The sequence below is a fragment of the Coenobita brevimanus genome, chromosome 115 (assembly GCF_032717465.1).
Source record: "Coenobita brevimanus isolate Jiangsu-jjx chromosome 115, ASM3271746v2, whole genome shotgun sequence".
NCBI classification, from domain to species: domain Eukaryota; kingdom Metazoa; phylum Arthropoda; class Malacostraca; order Decapoda; family Coenobitidae; genus Coenobita; species Coenobita brevimanus.
The window spans coordinates 13,688,666-13,696,165 of record NC_137068.1 but is presented as its reverse complement, the minus strand read 5'-3'; the positions used below and the strand labels follow the sequence as shown (position 1 = coordinate 13,696,165).

Below are 7,500 nucleotides of genomic sequence, written 5' to 3'. Positions count from 1 at the left end.
TCATCTTTGTGCAGGATGACAGTCCCGTCCATACCAGCAGAGTAGTAAAACAGTGGTTTGCAGAACACCCAGAGATAGAAGTTATTGACTAGCTCAGTAACGGGTGTTACATTACCCCCATTGAAAATTTTTGGTCAATAATGAGTCAAGACGGGTGTGGCAGAAGTAAGCATCCGACTTTCCATTGAACATAGAGCATTTGAGGTGTGGGACTCGGTAAGACGCCGACCAAACATTTGCATGAATCTTGCTAAGTCTGTGCCAAAAAGACTCAATGAACTTATTGATGCACAGGGTGGCTGGACAAGTTACTGATCTAATGATATTTGCTTCCTTATAGCTATGTGTCTGAATATACTGTTTTGTATGATCTTGCATTTTTGACACTGATATTATGGAAAGTCAGTACCGATAAGTAATATCCTGTATTTATAATTATATCCTGTATTATCTTCATTACATTTACTGATAAGTAAAATGCTGTGATTATATACCCTGTATTATCTTCATTATATTTACTGATAAGTAATATGCTGTGTTTATAAATCCTGCATTATCTTCATTACAGAAAAAGCAACAGTGGTTCATCTGGGTAATAGATATCACAATAACAGTCCTACATGACGTTATCTGCTATGACTACCACACCATACAGCGTGTGACCAAACGTGTCGTAGCCCACTGATTAATATAATCACTTGACCTAAACACGTAGTAACGAAGTCCGCAATATCTCAAATATGAAAAGCTAAAAACGTATGCAAATGGATAGTGAATTGTTATTAAACAGCATTTACTGTTTCCTAGGTAATACTGTAATGCCAACTCTGCTATCTGGTGCACCTATATTTATAATTCATATTACCGTCGCAGTATGTGCATTAATCTGCATCGCAATACCTCAGAAACACCAATGAAATCACCTGTAAAGTGAGATGCGGTAATGTTATAGTAAGTGTAGATTGGAAGAGAACAGACATATTGATCGGGAAACCCAGGTGTGGGGGTGGAGGCAGGAAGGTGCTGCCAGCAGGGTAATATGTGACGGCATATCATGTTCGTAAGTTTTTAATGGGAGTTTACCTCAAACTTCATTTCACGATAACAAAACAAGCCATACATTTCATGAAATAAATATCTGACTCGTCATACGACTCTGAGTCAAGGCGGTAGACTGTAGCACCAGTCGAGCAGGGCAGTACTCCCGAGGTGGATGGAAAGCTGATGACAGGGAGTGCTGGAGCTCCCGTTTCATCAGCCCTCAGGACTAGTTCCTGACCATCCCCCTTTTGCTGAACATTTTCAGTGTCTCAGTTACACAGAGAGTAGGCCAGCATGCTCTCCAGTACAATTTTCTCTATCTACACCAAACTACATGCACAGTACACACTACACTTCCTATTCAAAATTTACCAAAATGGCGTCGTCTTATCAAGCCTCGGAGTCCCCAGGGGGGGGGACCATAAATGCCCCCACCATCTGCCCGTCTCCCGGTGACGACTCAAGGTGCCTGGAACCACGGTCTGACTCTCTTCTTCTTCATTTCTGCAACATTCGCGGCCTTTCCTCTAACTTTCGCTCTGTTGAGCACCACCTCTCCTCCTCTAAACCTCACCTTCTTTTTCTAACGGAGACTCAGCTGTCTGAGGCAACTGACAGCAAACCCTTTTCTGTATCCTCCTACTTTCTCTATACTCATTTCAAAGCCAAAGGTGGCTGTTGTGTATATATACGCAACGACTTATCTTGCTCTCGTGTTCCTGAACTTGATTCTTCTGAATTCTCCACACTCTGGCTTCGGCTTTCCTGTCATTCTCTGACTAAATATATCTGTGCTGTTTACTTATCCCCTAATTCTACTGACTATCAAAAATTCTTCGACTATCTTACTTCTACGATGGAACACATTCTATCCATTTCTCCTTTCTCTGAAATCTCCATTCTTGGAGATTTCAATGTTCACCACCACCTTTGGCTCTCCTCTCCTTTCACGGATCCACCTGGTGAACAAGCCTACATCTTTTCTATCCTTAATGACCTAGAGCAGCTTGTACAGCACCCTACCCGTATCCCTGACCGCCTTGGAGAGAGCTCCAACATACTTGACCTCTTCCTCACAACTAATCATTCTGCTTACTCTGTTAATCTTTTCTCTCCGTTGGGCTCCTCCGATCACAACCTTATTACCTTAACCTGTCCTATCACTCCGGTACGGCCTGTGGACCCTCCAGTGAAACGTTGTCTGTGGCATTTTGGAGCCGCGGACTGGGAGGCCCTCAGGCAGTACTTCTTTGATTTTCCCTGGAATGATTATTGCTTCCATGGCCGTGAGCCATCTGAGTGTGCCTTGCGCATTACGGAGGTTATTCTCTCGGGCATGGAAGCATACATTCTCATATCCTTTGACTAATGCAAGAAAGCCTTGGTTTAATCACGCTTGTTCTAATGCTGTCCGCAACAAGGAGAGGGCCTACAAAAGGTACCGGAGCCAACCCACCCCTGAATCACACCATCTTTACGTTTCTGCCCGGAATCGTGCTAAGTCTGTTCTTCGCTCTACTAAAAATAATTTCATCCATACTAAATGCTCTCAACTCTCCGACTCGAATTCTTCCCGCTCCTTCTGGCATCTTGCCAAAAATCTTTCTAACAACTTTACCTCATCATCCTTCCCTCCTCTTTTCTACTCTGATGGTTCTGTAGCTATTTCTTCTACTGATAAAGCAGATCTCTTCGCACAGACTTTCTCCTCCAATTCCACCTTAGACGATTCCGGTGCTGTTCCTCCATCACTTCCCCCCTCTGACTTCCTCATGGCTGACATTAAAATTTCTTCAGTTGATGTACTTTCTGCCATCACTGGCCTCAGTACTAACAAGGCATATGGGCCTGATGGGGTCCCTCCTGTTGTTCTCAAGAACTGTGCTTCTGTGCTTACACCCTGCCTAGGCAAACTCTTTCGCCTTTGTCAACTTGTACCTTTCCTTCTTGCTGGAAGTTTGCTCTCATTCAGCCAGTCCCAAAGAAGGGTGACCACTCCCAACCCTCCAACTATCGTCCAATTGCTTTAACGTCCTGTATTTCAAAAGTTTTTGAGTCAATTCTTAATAGAAAAATTTTAAGGCATCTTTCATATCACAACCTTCTTTTCGATCGTCAGTATGGGTTCCGTCAGGGACGCTCCACTAGCGATCTTCTCACCTACCTTTCAGACTCCTGGTCATCCTCCTTTCGGGACTTTGGCGAAAGCTTTGCCATTGCACTTGACATCTCAAAGGCTTTCGATCGAGTCTGGCATAAATCTTTATTTTCCAAACTGCCCTCCTACGGTTTCTATCCTTCTATCTGTGCCTTCATCGCTAGCTTCCTTTCTGGTCGTTCTATAGCCGCTGTTGTAGACGGCCATCGTTCTTCTCCTAGATCTATCAACAGTGGTGTTCCTCAGGGCTCTGTCCTATCACCAACTCTCTTCCTTTTATTCATCAATGATCTTCTAAGCTGTACATCTAACCCTATCCACTCATACGCTGACGACTCCACCCTTCACCTTTCCATTCGGTTCCCGCAACGCCCATCTCAACAGTTACTTCAACAAGCAAGGGATGAGGCTGTGGCACACCTAATGTCTGATTTGGCTCGTATCTCTGACTGGGGTAAAAATAATATGGTTGTCTTTAATGCATCTAAGACTCAGTTCTTACACCTATCAACCCGACCAAATCTTCCACAGGTATACCCACTAATGTTTCATAATATTCAGCTTAATCCTGCATCATCTTTGAACATGCTTGGGGTTTAATTTACTCGGGACTTATCTTGGAAATATCATATTACATCTCTTGTAAAATCTGCTTCCAAGAGACTGGGTGTGCTAAGCAGACTCGGCACTTTCTTCACCCCTGCACAATTGTTGACTCTATACAGGGGTTTTATCCGCCCCTGTGTGGAGTACAACTCTCATGTGTGGGGAGGCTCCCCACATACAGCTCTTCTCAATAGGGTGGAGTCAAAGGCTTTTCGTCTCATTAACTCTCCTCCTCTTACTGACTCCCTTCAACCTCTGTCTCTTCGCCGCACTGTTGCATCTTTATCTCTTTTCTATCGCTACTTTAATGGTCACTGCTCCCCTGAACTCTCTGCTTGCATTCCTCCACCTCTACGACGGGCGCGAAGCACCTGTCTGGCAGCAAACTCTCATCCTTTTTCTGTCCAACTCTCTAATGCAAGAGTTAACCGTTACTCCCAGTCTTTCATTTATGCAACAGGTCAGCTCTGGAACTGTCTCCCTCTGTCTGTATTTCCTGCTGCCTATGATCTCCAGTCTTTCAAACGCAGTGTGTCCAGGCATCTCAAAATGATCGGATCTTGAATTTGGCTCTATATTGTATTTTGTTTTTCTCTTGGAGGGAACTGTTACTGCGGGCTCATGGCCTTTGGTTCCTTCTTCCTCGCATAAAAAAAAAAAAAAAAAAGCTTACAATACTGCAGTGATGATTCACCTAAACCCATCCCTCCCCCTCCCCTCCAACAAACCAAACCCCCCTCTCTCAATGGTTTCCACTCCCACGTCCAGCCTGGATGGCCCCCGTATTGTGTCATCTTTTCCGGGTGATTCGAATGCACACTTGACGGTTTCATGGTTCAGAGTGAGGACGGAGAGGCGTCAAAACATTTGTCCGTGGGTGCAAAGTCATGAGAAAAAGTATCATTACCCCCAGCAATGTTCGATGCTAAACGAACGTTAGCTGGGCTATCTGGGCGGGTACTTGCTGTTCGCACCTCCACTATAATATCACAATCCCATTACAAGAGGAAAAATGAGCCATATGACGGGGAAATATGTCGGACATGTTTGTGTTTCCCTGAGCGCCCCTCCGGGAATTTATAATGAAACTAGACAGGTTTATTATTTTCCTACTATTCAGCACTTATTAGCTCTAGAATACAAGAAATAAATTATTTTGAAGGCTACTAAATCCATAGGCATCGATTTTTTTTTTTTTTTAAATACTAGAGCAGGGGTGCAAGAGATCATTCGTTTGCTTTAGATGGGTGGTTAAATGCTTCAGATGGATGCTACAGTTCGATGCTTCAGACGTCTAGAGGCTGTTTTGGAAGCAGGGGGTGGGTGTACAAAATATTAAAGAAATCAGACTGAACATGTAAAATTATTTTCCTTCGAAACATTTATTATAAGTAGAAAGCAATACAGAACATTATTACATTGAAATTTCCTAACTTGGCTTGTATCGGCTGATGTATATCATACGTCTGGCATAGGTGAACATACTCATTTCCTGTATGCATGTGTGTTGCCGACTTAAGACCATTCGGTTATATTTTTATTTAATGAATATGGTGCCGCATAAGAAAGCGTATTGTCTCTATGCACCTAGGCCAAACGATCTAATTAGCTTCTATAACCTCTAGCACAGATTCTAATGTCTGTCTCTCGCATAACCGACATTGACGGGTTTCAGGTACAAACTCTCCTGTCCCGTCATTCCACAACACTCCGTCGAAGTGTCATAGTGCGTAGCTCCGAAGGGTAACGACACTTTTTCTTATGACTATAGATAGGATCAACTCAGGGGTCGTAAATAAACACTGGCTTCTTAAGTTCACTGTCTTTATTTTCCAATTATTTACACTTAATGCCTTCCAATTTCACTTCAATATTCTCACAAGCATTGGAGCTATATAAACTTTATTAACTGTACACTCAATGTTTGATAACAAATGGTCACCCCTTACGCGAGCATGTAGTCTGGCAATAAATAGATAGATAGATAGTTTGAAGATAATATTTTCACAAGTACCGATGATATACAATTTGGAGTAACACTTCAATGTTTGCCAACAACACTTCACTGTTTTCATAAGTACCGAAAATGTACAAGCTTTAATAACATTTCACTGTTTGCTAACAACACTTCACTGTTTTCACAATTATCGAAATTATACAAACATCAGTGACACTGCACTACACACAAACTGAACTGATAACCGACTGAACTTTCTGTAGTCTCTTCCCCATTCTTATATAAACTTGTATTATTCTAGAATCATCTACATCCTACGAGAACAACAGTTGCCAACTCGAAGGTATCCAAAACATGCCAGAGCTCTCTTACATTACATAACACTCTAAATTGTTTAGCATGCAAACCTAAACCGAGTTACACAGTTTAACAAGCAGTCACATAAATAAAACATTATTGAGAAAATGAGCACAAAAATTAATGTACAGTCCAGCATAAATTTGCTGCAAGGCCATTCGTGTGATGTGCATCCTTTTGTCTGGCAACAGTGTAACGGCAGTAGTTGCCACATAGACTTTTATAAACTTAAAGACGTGTTTTTAGGAAAGACTACCAGAGACCGCCTAGAGTACAATATTCTGTATATGATATTTGATGTCTAAAAAAGTGCAAGAGTTGACCCAACAATGTTATGGAACGATGTACGAGCCTAATATTCTGTCACCCACGGACAAATGTGTTGACGCCTCTCCGTCCTCACTCTGAACCATGAAACCGTGACGCATGAACCCGAAACACCCGGGAAAGATAACACTATAAAGGGGCCACCGAGGTCTTGGGTTGGGAGTGAGGAGACCATTGAGTGAGGGGGAGGTAGGCTTGTTGGAGGCTTGGGGGACGGGTGGGTCAAGTGAATCATCACAGCAGTACTGTAAGCTTGCCTCTACAAAGAGTTATATTATTATTATATGACACGTTTGTTTTATGAAATGTATGGTTTGTTTCGTCATCTTAAATAAATGTTTGCCGTAAACTCTCGCTGAATTCCTAAACATATAGTATACAGGCAGTATTGAGGGGGAGTGGGTTGTGGACAGTTTCATCTGGCTGTGGGCAGTTGGAGAAGCCGAGTCGAGACTACGTGATGATGAACCCTGACTAGCAAGGCACACTCACAACATCGCTTCCTTACCTGCAGGTGAGAGTTGTAGTATCGTTGTTATAAAACCCGAGATAACATGTGGCTGTGTACAAACTGTTTTCTAACATTATTTTGCTACCACAACAACGTCCTCCCCTAGATTCATCAACATATTCAGCTGAGAAAGCCACAGTTCGTATAATTGTTTATGTTCAGCATTTCGTAAAATACACTGCCGTGACGTTCTCCTTTCTGAGCAATGACTAATTTAAAATGTTTGTACATAATACAGCTGTGGCATAAAAGACGAAATACACACATAACTCATCCCATGTTAGCCAAATTTTCATACAGTAAGTTGAGGCAATCTTCATGAATGTAAGAGATGCATGTTTACGAACAAACCATCAGCTAATTATCCTAGAAATGTTGATGAATCTCGGCCCTATCTACTCACACATTTTACACCATCACTCACTACACTCTTACCAATATTACGCTATTCCACCACATCGCGTTTTACATCAACACCGACATTCTCACTTCCTCACACTAGGTTACCTGTCGTGGTCATTTGTCTTTATTGACAACTGAGGC

General features: G+C 42.5%; 1 pseudogene; it reads right to left on the bottom strand.

The window, feature by feature from the left end:
• Positions 1-4,641: 4,641 nt before the first annotated feature.
• The window catches only part of LOC145418632 (uncharacterized), a 12,748-nt pseudogene continuing 9,889 nt past the window's right edge, over positions 4,642-7,500 (bottom strand).